Source organism: Podarcis bocagei, assembly GCF_964188305.1.
Source record: "Podarcis bocagei genome assembly, chromosome: 9".
Taxonomy (NCBI): Eukaryota; Metazoa; Chordata; class Lepidosauria; order Squamata; family Lacertidae; genus Podarcis; species Podarcis bocagei.
Genome location: NC_138134.1, coordinates 79750519 through 79766104, shown reverse-complemented (window position 1 = coordinate 79766104; position 15586 = coordinate 79750519).

Genomic DNA, 15586 nt, shown 5'->3' with positions numbered 1-15586 from the left:
GGATGGATGTCAGGGGTTTAGGAGCAGAGGCACGGGCAAGGGAGGAAACAGAGAGCGAAGGGGAGGAGGCAGAAGAAAAGATGAGTGATGACGACGACCCGAGATCTCCTAGTCTTTCCAGTGAATCAGAGGATTCACAGAAAGGAGCACCAGTGGCCAGGGCAAGGGGGGCACCCCAGGAAGATAGAGCCAGAAGGGACTCAGGGGGGAGCAGCTGGAAATCGGGACCAGCGTCACCGCCAGGAAGCAGGGAAGAGGAAGGGAGCCAAGGGGGAAGCGCTGGCAGCTCACCACAGGAGGGAGGGCATGAGTCAGGAGTGGCCACACCTCCATCGGGGAGCGAAGAAACGGTTAAGAGGAAGGTGGAAGGTTGGGCGCGCGCGCCAAGTTCAAATGCAGAGGAAGGCGGCGCAGTAAGCAGCCCCGAAAGGGAACCAGGTCCTAAAGCCCGGCGCAAGGAGGCAGGAGGGTCCGGGTCAGCGTCAGAAGAATCCCGGAAGGAGGAGGCCCCGGGGGGTAGAGGGACCCAGAGGAGGACAGTCAGGCGGAAAAGGTGGAGCAAGGCTAGGATATTAAGTTGGTGCTCACGGGGCGGAGACTCAGACGGAGCTTCGCCGATCTAGCTACTAGACGTAGAGTTTGCGCGCAGCAGCGTGAGAATGGAAACTGTAATTCAATAAAGACTTTTACTTAATGATCGCTGGCTAGCGTGATCCTCTGTGAGCTAGGATCTTCAAGCAGCTCTGACAGCGCCCCACTCCAGGCAGTTCCAGAGCAGATGCTTCCAAGTCGAGTGGATGTTTTTGCCTTCCTTAAGCAACTAGCCCACACAGGCTTCCAGATTGCGAAAGGAGTCACTGTTGGCTGCTCACGTACAGCGCCTGGCGCACACATGGGCTTTGACTCTGCATCGCTCCCTAATATAGTATTCTGTGGACTCCTTGCAGCAGCTAGGGTCCCGCCAACCCTGCTCTTCCCCATGTATTTCCTTGCCTACAGATTGCAAACAGATCCCCTTCCCCCCCCCTTGGATCATCTGCTTTGGTATCGTGCACGGAAAGACAACTATTTATCGGGGAAGACAATTATTAGCTAGTGCGTCAACCGGGTTCATCAGAAACTCAGCCGACACCCACGCGCCAACTGGGTTCCTTGGCATTTTCTCAGGAAAAAATCAGCGACTCGGCAACCCAGAAGTTGAGTTTCCTTGGGGATTATTCCACAAACTCAGAGTTCCATGAAAACTGGTCCCATGTCTACTTCCTGTAATGCTTTTTTAGGCATGAGAAAGACGGAATTCCAGCTTTGCAGAGTCTATGAAATGTGTTGGGCAGGTTTCGGTCAAGATTTGCATGCCCTGTTTCCAACTTTCCAGCAGGATAATCTCTCTCTCTCTCTCTCTCTCTCTCTCTCTCTCTCTCTCTCTCTCATCTCTATCTATCTATCATCTATCTATCTATCTATCTATCTATCTATCTATCTATCTATCTATCTATCTATCATCTATCATCTATCTATCATCTATCTATCTATCTATCTATCTATCATCTATATCTATCATCTATCTATATCTATCTATCTATCTATCTATCATCTATCATCTATCTATCTATCTATCTATCTATCTATCTATCTATCATCTATCATCATCTATCTATCATCTGTCTATCTATATCTATCTATCTATCATCTATCTATCTATCTATATCTATCTATCTATATCTATCTATCTATCTATCTATCTATCTATCTATCTATCTATCATCTATCTATCTATCTATCTATCATCTATCATCTATCTATCTATCTATCTATCATCTATCTATCTATCTATCTATCTATCTATCTATCTATCATCTATCATCTATCATCTATCATCTATCATCTATCTATCATCTATCTATCTATCTATCTATCTATCTATCTATCATCTATCTATCTATCTATCTCTCTCTGTCTCTATCTATCTATCTATCTATCTATCTATCTATCATCTATCTATCTATCTATCTATCTATCATCTATCTATCTATCATCATCATCATCATCTATCTATCATCTGTCTATCTATATCTATCTATCTATCATCTATCTATCTATCTATCTATCTATCTATCTATCTATCTATCTATCATCTATCTATCTATCTATCTATCATCTATCTATCTATCTATCTATCTATCTATCTATCATCTATCTATCTATCTATCTATCTATTGCTCTATCTATCATCTATCTATCTATCTATCTATCTATCTATCTATCTATCATCTATCTATCATCTATCATCTATCATCTATCATCTATCTATCATATCTCTCTCTCTCTCTCTCTCTCTCTCTCTCTCTCTCTCTCTCTCTCTCTATATATATATCTATCTATCTATCTATCTATCTATCTATCTATCTATCATCTATCTATCTATCTATCATATCTCTCTCTCTCTCTCTCTCTCTCTCTCTCTCTCTCTCTCTCTCTCTCTCTCTCTCTCTCATCTATCTCTATCTATCATCATCATCTATCTATATCATCTATCTATCATCTATCTAATTCTATTGTATTTATATCCTACTTCTTTTCTCCAAGAAGCTCAAGGTCGTTGTCCATGGTTCTCCCAATCCTCATTTAATCCCCACAACAACCCTGTGAAGTTGGTTAGGCTGAGAAGCAGTGACTGGCCCCAAGCAACTTCATGGCCAAGTGGGGGATTTGAACCCTGGTCTTCCAGATCCTGGTCCAACACTCTAACCTCTACACCACACTTGCTCTCCAGTCATGAATCATGAGGTCGTGGGGTACAAAGCCGTTCCCTTCTTTCCTTTTATCTTTCCACGAAAAGGAAGTGCATCATATTTACTGATAGCGCCAAACCGGGTGCGGTAACTTAATCGCTTGCAAGCCAGAAATGAGATTCAGGATGAACTTGACAGGAAAGAGAGCTGGACCAAAACAAACAACATGAATTTCAACAGAGATTAACACATAGTTTGACATGTAAGTAAGAAGAACCAGATGCACAAGTACGAGATGGGTGTCTAAAGATCTAGGCTACCTCTGAGTCAGCCATGCAACGGAGGGGGGAAATGGCTAAATGCAATGCCAGGTTGCATTGACAGAAGTGTCCAGACTGCAAGGTCAACAGCCTCCTATTGTGTTTTTGGTCTGACCTCAAGTGGATTACAATGGGACCTCGGGTTACATACACTTCAGGTTACATACATTTCAGGTTACAGACTCCACTAACCCAGAAATAGTACCTCGGGTTAAAAACTTTGCTTCAGGATGAGAACAGAAATCGTGTGGGAGGCCCCATTAGCTAAAGTGGTGCTTCAGGTTAGGAACAGTTTCAGGTTAAAAACGGACCTCCAGAATGAATTAAGTACTTAACCCGAGGTACCACTGTACTGTCCAGCTTTAAATGAAGAGCATTTATTTAAAATACTTGTCACTCTTCATCCTTGGCAAGGAGATGTATTAGTGCCTCTGAAGATGCAAGAGACCATGGAACAGAAACTAAAAAAGTTTGCAGTTCATTGCCTTTCGTGCTCTGCCAGTGACTTCATGTACCTATTCTCTCCTCCTCCTCCTCCTCCTCCTCCTCCTCCTCCTCCTCCTCCTCTTCCTCCTCTGTCTTCCTGCCTTCCTCCCTCCCTCCACTCACTGCTTTCCCTCCTAGCTACTCTGGACAAGAGTGGAGAGGACCAAAAAGATTAGAAATTACTGGGAAATGATATATAATGAATTGAAAAAAAATGTTTAAAAAGACCTTTGTTAAGAAACCAGAAGCATTCCTTCTAGGAATTTTAGATGTAAAAAAAGAAAATTGGAAATTATTTATGTATGCAACAACAGCGGTAAGAATTATATTAGCACAAACGTGGAAGACAGAAGAAATACCAACGAAAGAACAATGGCAAGGGAAACTTATGGAATATGCAGAACTGGCAAAACTAACAGAAAAATTACACGAAAAGGACAACAAAGACTTTAAAAGGGAATGGGAACCATTTACAACATATATGAAGAGGCAACATAAAGAAACGGACTCATTGGCAGGGTTTGAGTAAACAATCACATCTTTATACAACAAAAAATAAGACTATATGTATTGAGAAAATTTTGGGGAAACAATTGGAGAAAAATTGTTAAAGATATATTGTTAGAAGAAGTATACATGGAAAAATCTATAAAAATTATATAAAAATCCCATAGAGGGGCACAGAACTTTTCTGAAAATTGCTCATTCAAGGGAAAATATCATTCCCAGTCCTCAACAACCAGTCAAAAGCGTAATGAAACAAGCGTGTCCCAGCATTACTGCCCAGCAACTCCTGGGCAAACAGACACGCTTTCATCAAAGCTGGAAATTCATCACAGCTGGTGCCAGGTGTTTCTCAGAGAGGAGGGAGTTCCATAAGGGAAGGGCCTGCCATCACCCAAAGATCCTCCGTTGGGTTGCTGCAGAAATTGAGCTTTGGGCAGCTGTGGCACCTTATGAGAGTCTCCCCCACATTTAAATCTCCTTGGCCATGATTAAGAAGGGTGTTGGCCAGCTGGAAGGTGTGCAGAGGAGGGCAACCAAGATGATCAAGGGTCTGGAAACCAAGCCTGATGAGGAATGGTTGAAGGAGCTGGGATATGTTTAGCCTGGGATACTGAGAGGAGATATGATTTGTTGTTGTTGTTTAGTCATTTAGTTGTGTCCGACTCTTTGTGACCCCCTGGACCAGAGCACGCCAGGCACTCCTGTCTTCCACTGCCACCCGCAGTTTGGTCAAACTCAGGCTGGTAGCTTTGAGAACACTGTCCAACCATCTCGTCCTCTGTCGTCCCCTTCTCCTTGTGCTCTCCATCTTTCCCAGCATCAGGGTCTTTTCCAGGGAGTCTTCTCTTCTCATGAGGTGGCCAAAGTCTTGGAGCCTCAGCTTCAGGATCTGTCCTTCCAGTGAGCACTCAGGGCTGATTTCCTTCAGAATGGATCGGTTGGATCTTCTTGCAGTCCATGGGACTCTCAAGAGTCTCCTCCAGCACCATAATTCAAAAGCATCAATTCTTCGGTGATCAGCCTTCTTTATGGTCCAGCTCTCACTTCCATACATCACTACTGGGAAAACCACAGCTTTAACTATACGGACCTTTGTCGGCAAGGCGATGTCTCTGCTTTTTAAGATGCTGTCTAGGTTTGCCATTGCTTTTCTCCCAAGAAGCAGGCGTCTTTTAATTTCGTGACTGCTGTCTTCAAATATCTCAAGGGCTGTCACGTGAAGGATGGAGCAAACATGTTTTCTTCTGCCCTGGAGTGCAGGACCCAAACCAATGTGTTCAAGTTATAAGACAGGAGGTTCCGACTCAACATTTGGAAGAACTTTTTGACGGTGAGAGCCATTTGAGAGTGGAATGGACTCCCTTGGAAGATGGTGGACTCTTCTTCACTTGAGTTTTTAAAGCAGAGGTTGGATGGCCATCTGTCAGGGATTCTTTAGCTGTGTTTTCTGCATTGCAGGAGGTGGGACTAGAAGATGACCCTGAGGAGCACCTTCAAACTCCACCATCATGATCCAGCTGGCCATGTTCTAGTGGGAAGTTCTCTCGCACAAGGGCCATTTGGATGAACAACAGCTGCAAAGAGTTAGGGAGTCTCTTCTCAGTGTTCAAAATGGCGGAGAGGCAGGGAGGAATTCCTCTCCTTACATTACGTCGCATTCCAGTCCCCCCCTTGCTGGGAAATGCGATGCACCTTTTCGTTGGGTCTAAACAAATGTTGTACGTCTCTTACGAGCAGGAAATCACGCCTTGCCCCTCTGTAGGGCTGGATGGCTGCCACCTTTGGGATTGCATGCAAGAAAGGAAGCTTTGATCAACAGTCCATAACTCAACCTGATGTTGCTGAAGGCAATGTTTGGTTGGGAAAGTATTTAATTTCCCCCTCTTCACTCAACTCAGTTTGTTGTTATGGCTTTGGAGGGGAAAATATCTCTCTGCTGCTAGAGGAGTCTTAAATCTTGCGACCCAGATAAAATATGAACCTTGTAGGATGTAGGTGGTCTTCTCCAAATCTCTCTCTGGTTCATAGAATTGTAGAATGTTGGAAGGGACCCTGAGGGGCATCTATTCCAACCTCCTGCAATGCAGACCCCAGAAATGGACCTTCTGTAGCATGTACTGAATAGGCTCAGGGAGGAAGTGAAAGGATCAGTCAAGAGACTCATCCATGTTGTTATTGTTGTTGTTTAGTTGTGTCCGACTCTTTGTGACTCCATGGACCAGAGCACGCCAGGCCCTCCTGTCTTCCACTGCCTCCTGCAGTTTGGTCAAACTCATACTGGTAGCTTCCAGAACACTGTCCAACCATCTCGTCCTCTGTCATCCCCTTCTCCTTGTGGCCTCCATCTTTCCCAACATCAGGGTCTTTTCCAGGGAGTCTTCTCTTCTCCTGAGGTGGCCAAAGTGTTGGAGCCTCCGCTTCAGGATCTGTCCTTCCAGTGAGCACTCAGGGCTGATTTCCTTCAGAATGGAGAGGTTTGATCTTCTTGCAGTCCATGGGACTCTCAAGAGTCTCCTCCAGCACCAGAATTCAAAAGCATCAATTCTTCGGCGATCAGCCTTCTTGATGGTCCAGCTCTCACTTCCATCCATCACTACAGGGAAAACCATAGCTTTAACTATACGGACATTTGTTGGCAAGGTGATGAGACTCATCCATACAAACACCAAATTTTAACTGGGCAGCACCAATGCCTGGTCCAGTGTAGAGGTAGTCTTAGTTGATGTGGGCAAGAAAGGATGCTGGTGCCATCCTGCTTTCCTTATGCCTCTTTTGCATGTTCCACCAGGGGAGTCTGGGGCAATTCCTCCATGAGGGAAGGTTGCAGCATTTGGGACTTTTTGGTTTAGAGGAAAGGAGAGCAAGAAGTGACACGATAGAAGTGTGTAGAAATACCTATGGCCTGGAGAAAGTGGCTAGAAAAAAGCCTTTCTCCATCTACCATAACATTAAAACTTGTGGACAGCTAATAAAACTTAATGTCGGAGGATTTGGGACAGGTAAAAGAATGTCCTCCTTCATGCAGCTCAGAGTTAAACTGTGGAACTCCCTGCCACAGGAGGCAGTGATGGTCGCCAAACTAGATGGCTTTAGAAGAGGTTGGACAAATTCATGGAGGAGAGATAGCTAATAGCCCTGATGGCTAAGCTCTGTCCCAACACTCAGTGGTGGCAAATGCTTCTGAAGGCCAGTTGCTGGAAGCCACAGAAGGGGAGAGGGCCCTTGTGGTCGGATCCTGCTTGCGGGTTTCTCACTGTGAGAACAGGATGTTGGACTAGATGGGCCATTGCTCTGAGCCAGAAGGCTCTTCTTCGGTTCTTATAAGCTGGTTCGACCACTGAACATCAGATGGCAGAGGTTGCAAGGGGGACATGGTGGTCATTACTGTGGCTTGACAGGTGAGTATTCTGCACATGCTCAGAGGTGCTCTTGCCCTTCCTTCATACGTTCCCCAACAGAGCCATAGCAACGAAACCTCCGCAATGTCAGGGTGCTCCCGATGGATCTCTCTCCTTGCCTTGCTCCAGGCTGCCCCAGCCCATGCCTAGAGTCCTCCACCTTGCATGAGGATATTGTGGTGAGGAGCTGTCATTTTCAATATCTCCCTAATCTTCTCCAAATAGGATTAAAGCTCCCTTTGGCAGGAGACGCCTGGCGGTTACAAGGTTCCAGAGGGTCTGACGGATGGGGCTTGACGGCTCTTTATGTTTTGAGGTGGGAGTGGAGCGTTGTGTGTGTGTGTGTGTGTGTGTGTTTTTAAAGCAAACAAACAAATCTGCCTTGGGAGAGCGAGACAGCAAGACGAACTGGTACCGGCTCTTTCAGCCTCGTTTAGCCCTGCTAGCGGTATCTTCGGCTGAGGAGGGCCCTGTGTGTGTCAAGGGAAATCGCTTCACTGCTGCACCCCATTCAGGGATGGAGAGATGGATGGGCCAAGCCTCGGTTTCATGTCCAGGTGATGGAAAGGGTCTTCTCATGTTCTTATGAAGGCTTGAAATCAGAGTAGTAGTAGTAGTAGTAGTAATAATAATAATAATAATAATAATAATAATAATACAGTGGTACCTCGGGTTAAGTACTTAATTCGTTCCAGAGGTCCGTTCTTAACCTGAAACTGTTCTTAACCTGAAGCAAAGTTCTTAACCTGAAGCACTATTTCTGGGTTAGCAGAGTCTGTAACCTGAAGCGTATGTAACCTGAAGTGTATGTAACCCGAGGTACCACTGTAATAATAAACATAATAATAATTTATTATTTACACCCCACCCATCTGGCTGAGTTTCCCCAGACACTCTGGGCAGCTCCCAACAGAATATTAACAACACAATAAAACATTAAAAACTTCCCTAAACAGGGCTGCCTTCAGATGTCTTCTAAAAGTCAGATAGCTGCTTATTTCCTTGACATCTGGTGGGAGAGCGTTCCACAGGGCAGGCGCCACTACCGAGAAGGCCCTCTGCCTGGTTCCCTGTAACTTGGCTTCTCGCAGTGAGGAAACCACCAGAAGGCCCTCGATGCTGGACCTCAGTGTCCGGGTAGAACGATGGGGGTGGAGACTCTCCTTCAGATATACTGGACCGAGGCTGTTTAGGGCTTTAAAGGTCAGCACCAACACTTTGAATTGTGCTCAGAAACGAACTGGAAGCCAATGTAGGTATTTCAGGACCGGTGTTATACTGTATGGTCTCAGCGGCCGCTCCCAGTCACCAGTCTAGCTGCCGCATTCTGCATTAATTGCAGTTTCCGGGTCACCTTCAAAGGTAGCCCCACGTAGAGCGCATTGCAGTAGTCCAAGCGGGAGTTAACCAGAGCATGCACCACTCTGGCGAGACAGTCTGCGGGCAGGTAGGGTCTCATCCTGCGTACCAGATGGAGCTGGTAAACAGCTGCCCCGGACACAGAATTAACCTGCGCCTCCATGGACAGCAGTTTCAGGGTTGCGGCTGCACATTTATTTCTAAAACTCCCTCCAATAGAATTCCAGGTTGTTGTCTTTTTACATCCATCGCTAACCAACACGCCGTCCTTTGTGACTCCTTTGGATCAAATCTCTTACATGCATACAAGTTATTAATATCCATAAAATTAGTTATTAGATGTTGGAAGCCCTCTCCGAATGTCATAGAGTAAAATGGAGGGGAAAGAGAGGGGGAGAGAGAAAGGAACCCAGCCGTGGTGCTTTCAACTCTTGCCCAGGAATGTGATGTACGCTCATAAAGCGTTATTATTAACACATTGCCTAAAGCACCCTGTAATTTGTGCTGCCGCTCCATACTGTGTGGCTCGTATTCTTCCTTAAAAAGAAAACTTCAGACACTCTGAAAGGGAGCCGTTTTCAAAAGCAGAGAGGGGAAGTTGTAGATGATTACACCTGACATTCATGTCGCTCTTTACATCCAGGGAGCTCGTAAAAAAACAACAACACTTTAACATGCCGTAAAAAGCACGACTTCCTTGTCCGCGGCTGAAACGCAGCTGGCTCTGGGCCTGAGTACAGGGCTGTTGTGCAACAGCTTAGCTAGGAAGTGTCAAAGAGGCCTGAGAAGTTTGCCTTTCCACGATTCCAGTCCCAGTGCGCCTGAGCTGGATCTCGCGGACTAAAGCGCAGATCAGAATTTAGTGGATCTGTGGGAAGATTCAGGACCGATAAAAGGAAGGACTTCTTCAAGCAGCGCAGAGTTACCGTATTTTTTGCTCCATAAGACGCACTTTTTTCCTCCTAAAAAGTTTGGGGAAATGTCTGTGCGTCTTATGGAGCGAATGCATGGTCCCTGCAGCGGAATTACCCAGGGTTGAAAAGCAGATCATGCTTCCCCCCCCCTTTTTTTGAAAGTGGGTGTTGAAACAAAACCGCTGATCGCAAGCAATTGGAACAAGATAAGGGACGCTAGCAATAAAGGAGGCTGCCTGGGAGGGGGAGGTAAAGACAGCAAACTTGCAAGGAGAGGAGACAGGAAGATTAAAGCAATGAGGAGAGAAATTAGAAGAAAAGGAGGAGCAAAAAACTGCTCCAGCTAAGGAAAAGACACTAAGGCAAACAAGAGGGAAGGGAGTGTTGAAAGGAAGTAGCTGAGCCGCTGATCGGCAAGCGATCGGGAGGGAGATAAAGGACTCTAAAGATAAAGGAGGCTGCCTGGGAGGGGGGAGGTAACAGCCCATGGATCCTCAGGATTTTTGCATCGGGTCACCCCAAATTCACCATCAAATCACATAGCATGTCCATGGCTACAGCCTGCACCAAAAAGACCCACTGTTTCGTAGGGCTGCAATGGCACAAAAACATGGTTACAAAGCACGGATCCTCATGGATCCTCAGGATTTTTGCATTGGGTCACCCCAAATTCACCAGCAGATCACATAGCATGTCCATGGCTACAACCTGCACCCCCCAAAAAATCGTACATCTATTGTTTCGTTCAGAATATTTTTTCCCCTTGTTTTCCTCCTCTATAAAGTAGGTGGGTCTTATGGAGTGAAAAATACGGTAAATGGCGGAACTCGCTCCTGCAGTAAGCAAATATGGCCACCAACTTGGAAGGCTTTAAAAGAGGATTAGACAAATTCCTGGAGGAGGAGAGGGCTTTCAATGGCTACTAGCCACAAGGGCTGGGTTCTACCTCCATAGTTGGAGGCAGCGATGCTTCTGAATGAGAGTTTCTGGAAACCACAGGAGGGGAGAGTGTTTCTCTCCTGCTTGAATTCTGCTTGCTGGTTTCCCCTTGGGGCAGGTGGCTGGCCACTGCCACAACACGATGCTGGACCAGTGGGCCCCTTTGGCCTCATCCTGCAGGCTCTTCCTATGCTCATATGATAACTTAGTTACCTGTGGCTTCTTCCATTTCCTAAACTGCCCAACACAGTTCTGGGCTCAAGAGGCAGAACAAAAATTCATTTAAAAAAGTCTAATTTGAGCAAAAAATGTTTAAAACAAACATTTAAATGCAAATGTCCGTGCAGTTGTTTTTAATATCTTTTTTTTAAAAAAAGAAAAGTAGTTTAATGTGGAAATGGGATGGAATTGACTTGTAAGTGGAACAGATGTGGTGGGAAAAATCACGGGCAAGATCTGCCCATCCTTAACCAAGTATTACCTTGTAGCCAAATGTGAAGTAGAAAAAAGTATTTCCTTAAGTGACAGCTGCTGAGAGACACCCTGAGTTTTGCCCCTGGGCCTTACTCTGAAAGGAACCTGGAAATCCTTCAGTTTAGCCTATATTCGGATAGCTAAGCAACTGGATAGCAGCTCAGATAACCCAGTTTGAAGGGGGATGGGAAGCTGGAGTCTGCGAGATCGAATCCCAACTTTGGGGATAAAAACATTCCCACTTGGCTGCCAGGCTCACTGGGTGACCTCTGCTGCGGGTGGAGGCGGTCAGTGCCTTTTTCAGCCCCACAGGGTGCTTGTTGTCATGGGAATTTAATTGAGGAGGGGGAGAAGAACCATGACCACCACCTTGTCCATATGGACAAGGAGGCAGGAAATAAATGTGGGAAGGGAAGAGAAAGGAGAGGAGAGGAGAGGAGAGGAGAGAAGAGAATAATAATAATAATAATAATAATAATAATAATAATAATAATAATAATGAATTTTATTTATACCCCGCCCTCCCCAGTCAGAGCCAGGCTCCAGGCAGCTAACACCAATAAAATCACAGTAAAAACATAATAGGGAGGAAAAAACCACCAATTTAAAATACAGGTTAAAATGCAATTTAAAATGCAGCCTTATTTTAAAAGTAGTCCATAGATCAAGACCATAAAGGGAGGGAAACATAAGGGTCAGACTGAGTCCAAACCAAAGGCCAACAGCTCTGTCTTGCAGGCCCTGCGGGAAGATGTCAAGTCCCGCAGGGCCCTAGTCTCTTGTGACAGAGCGTTCCACCAAGTCGGGGCCAGTACTGAAAAGGCCCTGGCCCTAGTTGCGACCAATCTAACCACCTTGCAACTTGGGACCTCCAAGGTGTTGTCATTTGTGGACCTTAAGGTCCCCCACGGGGCATACCAGGAGAGGCGGCCCCGTAGGTACGAGGGTCCTAGGCCACATGGGGCTTTAAAGGTCAAAACCGGCACCTTAAACCTGACCCTGTACTCCACCGGAAAAGAAGGCGTGTCGTGGCAGCACTTGTCCTCCCCAGAAAGTCAGCAGGAGACCCCACAACAAGCAAGCAGCCCCCCCCCATTTCCGCTTCTGCTGCCCCCATCTTTCCCAACTTCTGGCTTCTGAGAACACTGATGTTATTAGAGTTTATGGGAGCAATTCCAGGGAAGGGTGGGGGTGGGGACAAGGAAGGAGTGTCCTTCTATGTAATTTACCAGCCTGTTTTAATTAAGCCCCTGAGGCAAAGATTCTGAAAACAAGTATAATTTGTTACAGGTAAAAAAAGGTGGGGGTGGGAGGAAAAGAAGACACAACATCTCTCCCAAGTTTCCTTGGGTGATGAATTGAGTGCTAAGAATTTAGGGTGTTCCCTGTTCCTGCCTCCTATCATTACGAACCTGTGAAATCACCCAACATCAAAGAGGCATGAAAAGTATGCACCAAAGGCTCATTTCCTCATCATTGTTTATATGGAAAATTAAGGTTCGGCAATGCCAGCTATTGTGCGCTGAATCTCCCCGAGGCAGCAGAGTCGGTCTCAGGGAGAGGCAAGCGCGGTTGAAGGATAGGATGGGTTGATGGCATCTAGAAACAAGGAGCCATTCACCATCACAGAATCTTAGACTTGTCGGAAAGGATGACCCCTGGGGTCATCAAGTCCAACCCTCTGCAATGCAGGAATCGCAGCTCAAGGATCCCGGACAGGTGGCCGTCCACACTCTGTTGAAAACTCTCCATGGAAGGACAGTCCAGCACCTTCTCCCTGTCGGATAGCTCTTACCGTCAGAATGGTCTTGCTAACGCTTGCCATTAATGTTTGCTATCATTGCACAATCAATGTGAACATCACGGCCTAGGACCCTCATACCTATGGGACTGCCTCCCGGTCTGCCCCACCTTAAGGTCCATAAATAGCAACACCCTAGAGGTCCAGGGCCCCAAGGAAGTCAGGTGAGCCTCAACCAGAGCCAGGGTCTTTTCAACACTGGACCCGACTTGCTGGAACGCTCTGTCTCATGAGACCAGGGCCCTGCAGGATCTGATTTCTTTCCACACAGCCTGTAAGACAGAGTTGTTGCGCCTGGCCTTTGGCTCAGAATCAACTTGATCCCCTTCCCCTCTTTTCTTTTCCCTTTCTCCTTCTGTGATGGAACTCCTACTTGGGGACTTCCCTGGCTTTTTTCTGGCCCATGTAGGACCAGTCTGGATAGTTGGCCTTGGTGAAGATTTAACGTTTTCATCCCCAAAAAGTTTTTTGATTTGAGTTCTGCTGAAACGAGGCTGCATTTTAATGTTGTACTTTAATCTTGCTTTAAAGTTGTATTTCAATCAATTGCTTCATACCTGGTGTTAGCTGCCCTGAGCCCGGTCTTGGCTGGGGAGGGCGGGATATAAATAAAAAAATATTATTATTATTATCTAAAAGCTGGAGAAATCTGGGTGCCTTCTCCGTCACCTCCAGCTCAGACCCCATGAGCTTATATGCGAGATCAATGTTTTTTGCCCCAACACTTTCCACTTGTTTACATTGAATTGCTTTTGCCCTTTTACTGCCCATTCACTCAGTTTGGAGAGGTCCTCTTGGAGCAATCTCCAATCCCTTTTTGTTTTAACCACCCTGAACAATTTACCAGCAAACGTAGCCACTCACTGCTCATTCACATTCGATCATTTATGAACACAAAAAAAAGCTCAGGTCTCCATACTGATCCATGGGAGACTCCACTTTCTATTCCTTTCCATTCAGAGAACTGTCCATTTATTCCTACGCTTTGCTTCTTGCAATGTAACCAATTCCTGATCCACAAAAGGAGCTCTCCTCTTATTCCTTGGCTGCCAAGCTTACTCAGGAGTCTTTGGTCATCAAGGAGATGAGTTGTTCTCTGGACCCAAACCCTGGAATCCCCCCCAAAAGCTCAACAACTTTTGCCACCCCTCCCCCAAAACAACAATTTTGATCAATCCTTTCCTTAAAAAAAGGTCAGCAACTCCTGGCAATGGCAATGGGTAGATCACAGGCAGTCTTTTTATACTGTGAGTAGATCACGGTCTCTTGGGTGTCCAACTAGATTTCAATGGGTGGGGTGGGGTGACAAGAAAGTTTCTGCCCCGGGTACCACCTGACCTTGCTACACCACTGTGCAGGAATTATGGGGGGATTTTTCGAGCGCTGAGCTTCCTACGCAAGGGCAAGCCATAAGTGTAGCCTTGGCTGGGATGGCACCTCCTTGGGTTGCAGAGAAGTCACACGTTGGTGTGTAAAACACCGCTTTGCAAAAGCCTGGGCTGCCTTCTGCTGCACCCTCGCCCCAGGCACCAGCTTTCCCATCAAGGGCAGGGCACTCTCACCTTCCGCCCACCAGAGTCACAGGGCACCAGCCAAGCCACTGTTCTTGATGTGAAGCCTCTCTCTCTCTCTCTCTGGCTCAGGCCCCATGAACCTCTCAGCACCACGCTAGCCGAGATCCAGGGGTGTGCTAACAATTCCAGGGAGTGTATTTATTTTGGATGCCACAAAACTTCCAGCCCCCCTCCTGCCTTCCCCCAAGATCTTGTGACGTCTCAAATTTCATGTTTAACCCCAAGGCCTGGATGAGATTCAATTCGATGTATGCCAAACATACCAGCTCAGAGAATCCCTTCTTCCCTGCTTCCCAGTGTCAAGTTTCTAGCCCCTTTGGCTACAAAGTGTTAGCTGAAAACGGGTGTCAGAGAAATGACATGTTACTGAGTGAAATGACAGAAATCCAAGGAGTTTGTGTGTGCACGCACAGAAGTAGGGCAACAGGTGTGGAACATCTTCCCAGGAAGGAAACTTAAGGGCATGTGGTGGGCGGGGGAGAGATGGAAGTTTAGGATGTGGAAGGAAGAGGGAGCGTGGAAAAGACTTACAAAATGATCACTGGGCCTCAAGCTCTGGTGTTTATGACCTCTCTTTCATCTCTCTTGCTTCTGTTTATAGGGAGTAAAGTGGCTGTTCTCTGAAAACGCCAGAACCTGGGGTCACCCTAGAATCATGGAAGGGGTCCCCAAGGGTCATCGAGTCCAACCTGAGCAGCTCTTACTGTCGGAAAGTTCTTCCTGATATTGAGTTGGCATCTCCTTTCTTGTAAATGATGCCTATAAAAATGTTCGGCAGGACAAATGAATGGAATGTCAGTCACTCAAGGGCAATGCATAGTTAACTTCTGGGATTCATTTTCAGTAGATGTCGTGATGGCCATTAGCTTAGAAGCCCGTCAGATGTCAAGGAAAGAAACAACTATCTGACTTTTAGACGACATCTGAAGGCAGCCCTGTTTTCAATGTCTGATGTTTTATTCTGTTTTTAGTGTTGTGTTGGGAGCCTCCCAGAGTGGCTGGGGAAACCCAGCCAGATGGGTGGGGTAGAAGAAGAAGTTTGGATCTGATATCCCGCTTTATCACTACCCGAAGGAGTCTCA